Consider the following 13457-nt stretch of genomic DNA (forward strand, 5'->3'; position numbering starts at 1 on the left):
TCACTACCTAGAGGTCACAGAGAGTAAAAAGTGTTCAACTGAGCCATCCTACTGGCTTTAATGTCCTTGCTTCTTTAATGCATTCATGCACTTAACCCCTGCAATTCACTTGCTCAATGTCTAACAAAAACAATGGGGCTGCTCAAATGTTGTGCAAGCAATCTAGAGGGGGACACAAAAACAGTACATCTCCTACAGAGCCAAAACATCTTGAGACATCACTGCACCGCAGCTACACAGCAGGCTAGTACAACACAGAAAAGAATATATTTTGCTTTTCACCATACTAGAACGCAGACTGCTGCACGAAAAAACAACAAAGCAGGATTCTGCACGCTCCTTCCTTTCCTGCCAACAGACAAAAAGTGGCATCCCCTGCTGAAAAATGTGGAATATCTGCTTGCTTACCAGCTCTGATTTCCAAGGTCTGTCTGTGCCAATGAAATTTGTTGGGTAATATGTGAAACGAAAGTGATAGTTTTCCTGTCTGACCTGGAAAGATCTGGGCAAAAGAAAGGGAATGTCAGATGTTTGGAACTGGAGGCGTGTGTAGCCGGATTAACATATAAAACTGCTGTGCCAGGGGTGAGCATGTAAGGGGTTTGCAGGGTGAGGGTTAGCTCTGGGGTTTACATATTAGGCTTTCAGTTCTATGTACCTCGCTGGATAGGTGTGTTAAGAGCTTGTAGCACTTCGGAACACGGACAAACAGATTTTGTTTCAAAACGCCTGCAATATGTAAAACGTTAAAAAAAAAATACATTTAAAACTTGAATAATTCCTCTTATGTCCGAGAGACAAAGCCTTTATGTTATCCATGCCTGGGCTTTTCCCCTAGAAATCGTTGTCTCGTGCGTTTGTGTAATTAGGTCAATAGAAGCAAACCCAAGACTACAAAACCCAGAATGCATCTAGTTATTACACGAAAACCCACACTGGATATACTGTGGGTATGATGACATGGAGTGCAGCAGGTGTGTAACCGGAGCCGGCCAAGTCTCCTTTGATTGTCTAGGTTGAAGAGACATGGGCACTGAAGGTTCATCCGGGAGACGCGTCCAAGGTTGAATGAAACCCACGATGGCTGGGACCGAACCCGGCTGTCGGTTGTGTTCGGAAAAAACAAAGCATTTAGGCTGTTTCTACTCACTGCCCTCCTGTTCCCCTGATTGAACTGCACGGATATCGCCCAGCCTCTCCGCTGCCCCCGACATTATGTTACTACGCGTCCCCCACTCTCCCCGAGATGAGGCGGCATCCCCCGGCGCACGGAGCACGACTGAACCAGCGGAGGCACCCTCCCTGTCACGCGCCGCCGCTGCACGGAGCAGGAGGCGGAACGGGCTCGTGCGCGCGCGGTGTGCTCCTCCCCCGTGTGCGCGAGCGCGCGGGCTGCTGAGAGTGCTGCTGCTCCAACACTGCCGCCGTGCGAGGCGAAGACACGGAGCTGTCCTGCCCGCAAAGCCCCAAGCCCAGCACGCACAGGTGGCGGGAGGATGCGGCCCGGCTCGCCAGGATATTGCACTGCACTGGATCAAGGCGTACAGCACCAGGACGCCCCAGCCATGCAGCCAGTCTTATGGGGAGCCACAGCTGAGCAGGTGGGTGCTGATTTGTCATCTGTTCTGCTTCCTTCATTGATCGTGCCTGGGACGTGCACACTGGCGCCGAGGGTCACTTGTTTCAAGGGGGTGGAGATCACCTGACTTCCAGCTGCATGGAAATGAGTTTGCCCCTGGTCAACCTGCCCCCTTTTAAACCCAGAGTAGTTCATCCCGGGGTTACAGTAACTTGTACAGACTATAACCTTCACACACACACACGTGTCTCTATTTATTTACACTGTCTTATGTAGCGTGGTGTAGAAACCTAACGGGTGTCGAGGCGCTTTACAATTTCCTTGCGTGTTATATACCACACTCTCTCCCTGGAACATGCACGTGCGCACGCGAGCTGTAAAAGTCTCCCGACCCTTAATACGAACATGTTGCAAAGTCGAGTCTTTCACCGCAGTGCCCACTAGCCCTGCTACCCTTCACTGGAGGGCACGTTTAATGCCCGCACTCCCGTGATGGAAGACGGGTCTTGGTACTGCATCTGCGAGTCTAGCGGGTCCCCGTCGAGCTGGCAGCGGCGAGCCGGGTTGTCCAAGTGAGATCCAGACCCGAACTAAGCCCTCTGCCCTCCTGCTCAACCCTGTGCCTCCCCCTCACGGGTGCAGCTGAGGCGAAGATCCCTGTCCAGCCAACCATTGCTTCCTGCTTGCTCGTGATGCTGCAGCAGGTGGACGGACAACATCCCAGTGTCTCTCCCCAGCATCCTCCCGGGTCACTGCCCGTGCTTCCCGGCCGCTGCCGCTAGAGCACAGGCGTTGGGTCACTCAAAGAGCGTCTCCCGCGTGCATTTTATTCAAAGTATCTCAAACTTTACCATCACCTGGAGCCCCAGCTCGGCAGCAAGTTTTCATCGTTCCGCTTCCTTAAGTTTGATGTCCGAGATCGTATCTACCAAATACATTGGGTACGTGGAAAACTCAAAATGAAGCACTATACAGACTTTCAGATAAATTATGTAACTTTTTGTAGATACCCTTTTAAACACAAACATTATAAAGCTTTACGTGTCAGTGCAGCAACGTCGGATCTATTTTTGAACGGGTTTCTTGTGGCGTACGTCTAAGCATCTCCACTTATCCTGCACTCTTTCCGTTGCCATCACACAGGATAAAATGCAACTACCCAGATAACTGGCTGTGTGTTCCTGTCGCCTATAACCATAGTGTTTCCTCTTAATTCCGCAAGAGAACATCTTAAGGAAAATTGTCTCAAAAGAGTTCTTTATTTTATAGACCCGAAAACAACAAAAGTAGCGTTGCACCTGCCATTTTTGGTCATCCAAATCTATATTTCCCTCTCTTACACACACTCGGAAACACACTCAGCCCATTGCATAATATTTCATAGTATATATTTAAGTTTGGGATTATTGCAACCAGCCTTTTAATATGCAGTCGGAGACCCCCCCACCTTTGACAAATATGCACTAGAACTGTGTATTTAAATTTCGAGGTGCTGAAATACGTCTGACAAATTTGCACACCGGTTCATGCTTCCCCCCCCCCCCCCCCCCCCCCCCCATTATAAATAGCTGCCCGTAGTGATTAATCTATTTGGGGTAAATCTTTCTTGAAAGACGAGTTCATTATGACGTTCTTTAAGTTTTACGACTTTTTGTGAACTTGATGCATTCTTTTGGGAACCTTTGTGACTCCTTCGAGTATCTTAAATTGCTAACTATACAGGAGACTGGGTGATCTCCCCGCCTGTTGTACCTGGTGTGTATTTTTATGGAACACACATGGGCCCAGTTGCACGAAGCAGTAAATGTGACACAAAGCAGCACATCCGTGTGCACACGAGTTGTGCTGCGGGGACGGTGAATAGTGTGATGATGTGTATGTTTGTAGTGCGCAGCCAGTCGCAGGGCACTACGATCACAGTTTGCGCTCTGCTCATTGTTTCCGGGGTTTGATTGTTGCTATTTTATTGTGCCTGGTGACCTTCTGTCGTGTTGTATGGCAGGAGAGGGACGCCTGGCAGCTTGGCATTGGGTGCTAGATTTATTTTACCCTCTACTGCATTTATCCGAGCCACTAAAACTTCTTAGCTCTCAACTTTTTCCGACTTTGATGGCGTTCTTTCCTTTAAGAGGCCTTTCAGTCAGATTCTGCCAAGACACTTATTTCGGAGAATTTTGTATCCAGTAAACATCAGAAGTTGCCAATAATAATTGGAAGGCATTTCAAACAAAAAAGCTTCAATTAAAAAGTGAACCCTGCTACCAGTGCTACTCCGAAGACCTCCAGGATGGTAGCAGGTGCCCACAATTCTGCCAACATTTGCCCCACATTTTCAGGCTGTTTGGCACTGGAACATTAGGCAGGCTTGGCATGGTTTGAGGTGCTACAGGGTGCAGGCAGCTCGCGCTCCTGACCTCTTCTTGACCTCTTTTTCTGATACATAGAATCTGTGGCGTTGAGATGATTGCACGGGGCCAGTGAGCATGCTGCCAGCCCTTTCAATTTTGTTCACAGATTCGCTCTGCGCTGTAAAATTCAAGTTTTGTGGCTGGTTTCACTTTCACAAAAGGATTGGAATGACTGCAGGTTTGTTTTTTTTAACCTTTTTTCAGAGAAACCAGCTTCTCATTTTGTCTATAAGTAAAACAAGACAAAATCAGTTTTCAAGTACATTTTCTTCTTGCGCCAGATAGATAAATACATTAATACATGACTTTCTATGCTTTAAGTGCATGTGCATGAAATGTCTGACCGTCACCGCTGAGCCGAGTTCTGTAGTAGCCCTCTGTACCCTGGTGGGTGCGGCACTTGACTTTCTGTAGCCGTGCCCGCTGAAGCTGGCCTCTCACTTCCCAGTCACTTATCCACTTTATTGAGCTTCTAAGTGCCGATAGCATGTTGGAAGTAGTAAGAAGCAATGGGCTAAAGAAAGAAAATCTTGCCTGTTGCCCGCTACATCGAGTCTCACCAAAATCCTGCTCTTTATGTTTTTACTGCTGTTGGCTTTAGATGTTGCAGTGGCTAGCAGCAGAAGCATTAATGTGCATGCCATGTAGTGCAGTAAAGTGTTTTCTGCCACTCGTCTTTCGTATGTGTTTGCTGGGGCACCATGCATCGCCTTCTGATGTCAGACATGGTTCTGCACTCTGCCCACCTCCAAAGATGGCTGATTATACTGAGAAATCGCTTACAGGCATCACTATGTTTACAGCTAAGTCGCTAGGCGAGAACCCTTAATCCTACTGCATGACATTTCAACCTGCTTTCCATGCAAGTACCCCAATCCCATGCACGGAGAAGGAAGGTAGATAAAGAGCATTTACTCTGCTGCTGCAACTAGGCTCGGTGGAGTTTATGTGCGGTCTCTTTCAGTGCAAGTCAGTCTGCTTAGCTGTTGCTTTCTCCAAGCGGTCTTTAGGACCCCAGCGCGATGCTAGTCTTGGCTGAAGATTGTGCCATTGATTATGTATCTCAATATCTCATTCATTAAACACCTGACTCAAATTTATTGTATTAGGGCATCAATATCGGGTCCAAACTAGCCCTTTTGTCCACACAATGGAAAGAGTCCCAGAAAAACGAGCTCTACCATCATATTCATCCCAATGTACTACGGAGCGATATACAGAAGGCTACAACTCTTGGGTAGCCACGCGCTCTGAAACTAAACGCTGCTGATAAGTATGGTTGTAAATGAGAGGGCACTCAGGGAAGCTGGAGAAACAGGCTCAGGTGAAAGTGTTGCTCTTTCCTCGTTTGTGGTGCCTGCTAGTTCTATCTCAGCCCCAAAATGTGTGCATTGCTACGTGAACATGTTATGGTAAACAGTTGAATATTACGAAGAGAGAGTAATGTATTCTCACTGATTGACCTGCTTTGTATGGTTGTTTCTGTGTGCACTTAAAATACATTTGTGTTGAGTTGGTGGTTTTATTGGACGCACAACATTAAATCAACATGGACTAAAGGGTAAGCATGTTTTGTGTAGGAATGGCCGCATGCAGAATTTTGTATTTTAGGGGGCTTTTTAATGCACCTTTTTCTTAGACCTCTGTGAAGTATATTGTATTGTATTGTAATTATATAGCGCTTACTACCCCTGATGAGGTGTCGAAGCACCTTTTCGGCGAGTGCCAGCCTAGTCAGTTCCCCTATATTATTTCTGTTGTAGTAACATACAGGCTTGATTGAAATATGCCGATACCATCAACAGCCACTCGAAGTCATATCATAGATCATCCAGATCATTAAGTAGGAAGTTGCAACAAAAGACAATTCTCATAGATATGAACGACATCTACTCCATTTCTCTTGAAGTGCTTCCTGTGGTTGGAGCGCGGTGGAGATGTTTTGGTTCACCTTTGTGATGGTTACTTACAAGTATTAGGGTGTGATTAGCTGCGCTTCTACCCGTGCTCCATTGTTATTTCTTTGTTTAGGATCTCCTAGGCAGAGAGAGTAAATTTGGTGTCATCAGCATATGTATGTCAACCCTTTTCCATTATAAAGGGGAGATCCGTAGATGTTTGCCAGATACGTGGGGCTGGCCGTCATAGACCTTGGTGGCTTCACGCATCATATGAAGGTGGAGGTGGGATCTCTGCGGTCTTGAAGTGCTGGCTGAGCTTTTGAATCTGAGAGACGCTAGCAAAACCAAGTCCCATTTGCTGCTTTGGCACTATTTTTAGTCTTGGTACCGGTGGCCTGCAGTTCGGCATGGCAAAGGTGGCGCGCCTTAGGTGAGTACAGAAGGTTCTGGGTCAGAACACATTTGACTTTAAGAACTGAAAGGTGAGTGCACATGAGCTGTTCATTTAACACAGATTTTAGCCTTTGTTTCATACACTAATAAATAATTTGCTTGAAATTTGCATGCAAGATTTGATTAACTTTTAGAATGGAGAAGTCAACAGTTAAAATCTTAGTGTTTGTTGCTCAGATCATTCTGCAGTATGTTTGAAAGCACGACGAAGAACATTGTTCCCTCTACTAACTACAGAGTTTTTCTACACCTAAGCATATTTCACTCGGTGCTTTGTCTCAACAGTAGAAATATTGATGTAAAATATTAACCGTAAAACACAAACCAAGTAGTAGTACCACTTAATACATTCCATCGATGTACAAGAACACCTCATCAATACATGCCTAATTGTAAAATAATACACCACCATGAGTACCTTAATTAGTGTGTCCTAATTAATGGCTTTCCGATGAGGCTGGATGCAGCACATAGCTGAATGTTGTTTCTGAAATGCAATAACAATGGCATGGGTCACTCTTCATTTATCTAGCCTGTTGGCAGCAGAGGCTCACACATGGCGCACGCGTTGCATAAACACCTGCTTCGTGCAAGGGAGCTCTTTTTAGGTCTGCCGAGCCAAGGTTCCGGTAGGGTGTGACAAATGAAGGAACCTGCTAGCCATGGCAGAGTGATTTCTCTGCAAAACCCCGTCAGCTAATTCCCTGCACATCGTGTGGCGGGAATATATTTATCCAGCTGTACGGTTCGCTCAGCCGGCGTGTTAAATCTTTTCGCGTGGTGTGTTATGCATGTATGGTTTCTGAGTGAAGTCACAAACGATCATTGGTGTATTCCCCCTGAAAGGTCTTCCGTGCATTTAGGCTTCAGTCTAGCTCCAATGTCGGAGTTCACTTTTCCCAAAATACTGAAAACCTGACCAGAATAGGGTTTGAGGAAAATTAATTCAAGAGTCAGACTTTGAAATGTACGGATTTAACTGGTGATGGTGAACAGATCTCGCTATAACCCAATCTTGCGATCTCTTGGATTTTGAGAAGTGGGCACTTGAGCGGATGCTCACCAGATGAGGTCTAAGGTGGATAAGGCAGGTAGTGGAGCTTCCGCACAAGCTCTTTACTTAGATGCTGCCTGAAGTGTTATATCCTCTCTTGACCCTACCTCACATACATGATCCAGGAAAGGAAATTATTGTATATCCAAACTTAACCAAAGTGTTGCTTTAATGTGCCTGGGCTGTTTTGACGTCTAATGTGTGTGTATGGTTTCAACATCGAGGGCATTTTATTCATGACATTTCATTCATTCTTCATATACAATATCTACAGCCTTACACATGTGCCAAAGGCAGGACACTCTGCTCTAATCATTATTATGTGCTTACTAGTTCTTATTGAAGGAGAAGCGGGGGATGTGGTCTAGCGGCTGGCTTGTTTTGTCGACTGTGCAAGTGGGTAGTTAGCATTCTAAGCACTGCTTCACCACTTGACCAAATTGTGTGATCCTGGACCAGTCACTTTACCTCACTGTGACACATTTGCATTGTAAGCTAACACTCGGAGTGTTTATTCAGAATAAAGTGACACCAAACTATACTTTAGAAAATTGTTTTATATTCAGAATGCATTTTTGAATAACTTGTCCGGTGTAATAGAATATTAAGTGCTTCATTCAGGCGCATTGATTGACCCTAAATTTGGTCGTTGCTATCTGCAAGGGAAACATTTTATGTTCACAATGTTTATCACCTTTTATATTAAAAATGCTTTTGTTAAAGATCCCTTTGCATTGCTGTTTTTTCCCCCCCTCAAAAATCCTTCACAGTTTCAGTTGACAAGTTCCACACACCATGTCAGTGCCTTTGCTTTGTGCCTTTTCTTTGTTTGTTCCTGCCTGGAGCGGGATGCCATACCTGGATTGATGTGCAGGCAAGGCTGCCGGTGTGGTGCGCCCTATTCTTCCCTGCATGATCCCGGCGCCGCTGCCAGCTACCACCCAGCTTAAAAGGGAAAAAAATCCTGAGCCGTGAGAATCTTCCAAGTCACGTCTCGCTGTTCAGTCGAACAGTGGAGTGAGCGAAACGAAGAGTGCTGTTTGAACAGCCGGGAAGGAGTGGAGAAATCAGAGTATATGTCTTGGCGTGTCTAAAACCACCCAGCACTGGAAGGAGTCCATGGACAGAGCTAGGGAAAGGGCTTGCCCTTTGTGGCAGGTGTGCGCATGAACCAATGAAGCTTCCTGTTGTGCAGTTCTGTTATGAGTCTCTCTTACTCAGGGGCTGACTTTCCACTTTTACATAGCTGCTTAAAAAGTTTGAATCTCTAGATGCATTGCAAAATTGAGGAATAGTCAATGCTGCGGCCAGGTATGACTTTACACTGACCATCTGATGACGTCAAGGAATTATTACCTAGAAACACATTTAGAAAACCCGCTTGAGAGCAACACTGCATCAACTCCGCACATGATCGCCCCATTCTCCACGGCCAGTGTACCTACGCTTTCTCACTGTGTAGTAAGACTGAGCGAAAGGTGAAGGATGCAGGGAAATTGTGACTTGGAGATACCAGTCCCTCCGTATTCCCTTTTTTGACCATAAGGACTGTGTTAATTCATTTGAGGGTTGTATAAAGAGCAGCATGTCTTATTTTGGTTACTCGAGAGTCTTGTGAGTGAAGAGTCATTGATAGGGGTAGTAGCGCCTTGTTATATTATTTCAAGTAAAGATCCCTTTTCTGCACAGAAAGTTGAATTATATGTAAGTTTGGAAAGTTGTTTCAGACGATTTCTAAACACCGTGCCTGTAGTTTACTTCAGCTTTTACAATTAGTTTGAGTGTTCTCCACAGCCAGGGACCATGGATGGACTCCCAGCAGCTTCTACATCTTGGAAGCCAGAGATCACCTGGGGGATGAGGTTGGGGGGGGCATATTCTATCAAGTTGAAGCATGGGGCATACCACTGTGTTCCAGTGATTTGAGTACATTTCGAATCCCCATCTAAAGCTCTGAGCAGGAGTCCAGTGGTTTTTCGGTCAAATGGAACTGATATATGCTTGGGAGTTTTTAAACTTATGATTGGTTGGTGTGGTAGCCACTGCTTAGACTGACACCACTTCTTTGGTATGTTGGAGAATATCTCTTACATATGCTAGGCATGAAAGTGTATGTGCCTTTAAAGGACTTTTATTTAATTAATTGTACGTTTTCCAGGACTGAATAATCTTATGCATTAAAGCAACAAGCCATTTTCTTCCATCGGTTTCTATGTTTTGTAGTTTTTATGGAGCAGGGCGTCTGCATATTGTCATTTGTCACAACTTTTATCAGACACCAATCTTTGTGGGGTCGCTATTTATCAATAATAAGATACTTTCAAATGGTTCTGCAGTTTCATCCTAGCTACTAGATATTTCTAGGATAGTAGTTGGTTTTATTTCAAGCCTGTAGTTATAGTGCATACTTTGTGCTATCGGTTTATAGTGATAACATTTCATTGTAAATATCAGAAAGCAAAGGGAATAATATGACCACATGTATCCTCGTTTTAGGATTTTTAGATTTTCATAAAAACATAATTCCAAAAAGGTGATGCACAGTGTGATTTGCATTTCCTTTACAAACTGTGCCAGGAGAGGTAGGAGAAACAAGGGTAAAGAATCATTATGGGGACAACGGGAAGCACTCTAAAGCACCAAATGTGAATGATATCTGTCTGCAGTGCTGGAAGAAAGAGACGGAGTGAAGGGGCTGAGAGGGAATTTACTTGTGCACTTAAAAATTACGAGTAGGTGGATTGCTCCAAAAAATTAAAATAAAAGTGCAACATTTAGTGAACATGGGATAGGTCTTTTACGCCAGTGTTTTGTCCTTCCTAAATTTAACGTAGCTCAGTGCTGATCATTCTGTTGTTGTTCACTCATTGCCGAGCTTAGCGTAATACTGCCTTGTTGTATCAGAAATACAGACATTTTAACTCCAGACACTTCACGGTTAGTTACATCACTGCCTTTTTCGTAAATGGAGTGCTAAGTGAATTGCCAGCTACCAGGCCTGCTGCAGTGGAGTGTGTTTGAGTTTGTTGTTTGATGTATTACATTAACAAATCATGATCATTATGGTGCCGTGGATTTAATGTGCAATGGTACTGGCATGCTGCAGAAGACGGGCCTGCTGACAGCCGCACACAATTAGATACTTATATCATCAAAAACCCTGAATCACAGATGTGTTGGTTCTTCTGTGGCGTAGAATTCAAGGCCATTGTCAGGGCTCAAAGATTCAGAATGTTTATTTTGCTTATTTGTTCACTGTTTATTTGTGAGTAGGTAGGTTATGTGCCAGCGCACAGTACATGCATTCATATATTAAAATCCAATGAGACAAATGAGTGTCAAGGTGATTGATGGTGCAATGGTGGTGTGGATTATGAGACGGACTGGAAAGCGATGGTTCACAGGTGGGCTGAAAAGTGATGGGTCACAGTGCGTTTTGCTTCCTTGGTGTAGACATAATGTTATGTGCAGCCTGAATTGGTTGATGAAATGAAATGAATGAAATGAAATGAAAAAAAGTATTTAATAAAGCGCACTGTGGCCAAGCGGCTTCCTGGCGCTGGGGACTTAGACCACAAGTCACAGTGGAGGCCCATGGGATTTAACAGGAGAACGCCTGAGAGAACAAGAAGGTTTTTTAAGGCTTTACGAAAATGGGAATAGATGGGGATAGAGCGTATAGACAGGGGAAGGCAGTTCCAGAAACGGGGGGCCAAAACAGAAAATCTGGTACCACCTGTTCTGGACTTGTGAAAGCGGGGACATGAAGAAGAGAGAGAGTGGAGGAGCGAAGAGTGCAGGTAGGGGCGTGAGAAGAAATGAGGGAACTGATAAACAAAGGGGCAGAACGGACCTGAGCCCGGAAAACTAAGCAGCCCAATTTGAAGAGGGATCTCTTGGGGACACGGAGCCAGTGAAGGGACTTAAGTGCCGTAGTGATGTGAGAGGTTTTAGGAAGATGAAGAATGAGACGGGCAGCCTGATTAGTTAGATATTAGATATTAGATATTAGATATTTAGTTAATATATCTAGTCACGAATCCGAGTGAGGTGGGCTGAGAAATCCCTTCAGATTGAAAGCTAGTTCTTACACCATCTGAATTGCTCTCCAGCTGTGCCGCAGAGTTGTTTAGGAGTGTGTTGTGCTCTCTCCTTTTAAAGTGTGGAGTGTGTAGACATAAGAGGATCTGGCTTTAGAGTGACTGCAGCCATCTACACCCAGACCCACAAACTTATCCTTCACAGACGACTTATTAAAAGACATCCTGTAAAGATCTTCCATTGAGGGTGCCCATTGGGCATTGCAGCGCTGACCCGAAGTGGAGCTAAAGCCTGATGATGAAGCTTGACACCTATATAGGTGTGTGAGAGCACTTGTTCCTAGATAGTCCCGCTCCATACTGACTCTTTAGAACTTGTCTAACCTGAGTAGAATCACATATCCTGATAGGAACTGCATACTCCCTTTCCTGTATCTATTGTGTGAGAGCATGTATGATGGACCTTAATGCACTTTGAGTCCCCTCTTTTTGATGAAAACATTCTTAATCCATTCATTTTTGATAATTTTGGCAACTACAGCCTGCTCTGTGGTTGGCTATTCTTTGTGGAACTTCACACTGCGGAAGTCCACATTCATTCTTTGTGTAACTCTCTAAATAGCTGGGAGGCTAGGCCAGTGGTGCAGAAGTCTAAAAACAAATTAGAGATTTCAGGCAAATGCCGTAAAAATGAAGCAGTACCATGTGTATGAGAGTAGAACCAGATATGTACACGGGGCACATGATTTTAAAAAGCATAGTAATCCTGGAACAAGAGGTAAATATGTATTATGATAATTTAAATGCATTTTGTAGAATATATCTTTCCAAGAGGGCTTCTGAAGTTCTGTACAATTGCATAAAATCATGATAATGTATATAATCTCGGTGTTATTTGACACACAATTCCACCCCCAAAACTCTTTAAAAAATAATGATATAGACAACAGTGGAACTGTAATAGTAATTTTCAGAAAGCAATTTAAAAACGAAAAATTTTCAGCCCCATCTAAAATACACATAGAGGTGCCAAGTTAAAGAGGCACAAACAAAAGCTCATTCAAGTTTTGAGGGTCGAGGGGTTAATTAAAAACCCTGGTGGGATGTTATAGCCCTTACAGCTCTAGTGATCTGCATATTGGAGTTCTTGGTCCAAGTGGGCTGTGAGCCTCCAAGCTATTAGCTAGGTATTTGCAAGGAATAACTTGGGAAAGAGGCTCTGATGTAAACTCAGGTCACTATTTGTTTGGGGGAGGGCATAGGAATGAATCTGATAGTAAAGGCAAACCCAGTGAGCACACCTGAAAAGAAAGGACTGAGACTGGCACAATAGTTGCATGTCAGGATATTGAGGTCAATAATATTGGCCTGCACATATATCGACTCCACAAAATTGATTACCACTACATCATCAATGTAAGCAAGTATAGGGAGTTATAGATGTACTGTTACTATCGACATCTGGATATACAGGCAATGTTATTGTGGGTTGATATTAAAACGTCAATATTGTGACTCGCCACCAAAACAATTGGAGAAAAAAATAAAGAGTAAAATGGAGGCCAAGTAAGGCGAGCGTCATTTGAAGATGGGCACCTTCCGTGCTTCCCAGACTTCGTATTCTGTGTGTCTACAATTTAAGAACATAACATTTGCTTTTTTATTCAAGATATTAAAAAGATTATGGTAATGTGATGTAAAGCATACGCCATCGAGGGCATGTAGACTCCTACAGATGGAAGCATTGTGGTTATAGAGTAGAGTAAAAAGCTTCCTCAAATAGTATTTCTTTTTATTTTGGTACTTTTTTGAGTGAAACAATAACATGGGCCATGTTAACACGTTTCATTTACTGCACTTTGAGCCATCACAAGTATAGTTTAACACGTTATATAAAAAATATATATTTATCATTATTTCAAGAATCTGCTTTTATGGCAAATTGATATCAGCATCTGACGGGACTGGGATTACAAAACAGGGGTTTAGATTTATAGTTTTGCATTCAAGTAGTACAGGAAT

General features: G+C 44.0%; 1 protein-coding gene across 1 annotated transcript in view; it reads left to right on the top strand.

The window, feature by feature from the left end:
• Positions 1 to 1420: 1420 nt before the first annotated feature.
• The window catches only part of TENM3 (teneurin transmembrane protein 3), a 1290943-nt gene continuing 1278906 nt past the window's right edge, over positions 1421 to 13457 (top strand). The window contains exon 1 of the mRNA XM_086962461.1: positions 1421 to 1601. The gene's annotated coding sequence lies outside the window, so the exon portion shown is untranslated. The remainder of the gene's footprint in view (positions 1602 to 13457) is intronic.

The sequence above is a fragment of the Lissotriton vulgaris genome, chromosome 3_1 (genome assembly GCF_964263255.1).
Source record: "Lissotriton vulgaris chromosome 3_1, aLisVul1.2, whole genome shotgun sequence".
Taxonomy (NCBI): domain Eukaryota; kingdom Metazoa; phylum Chordata; class Amphibia; order Caudata; family Salamandridae; genus Lissotriton; species Lissotriton vulgaris.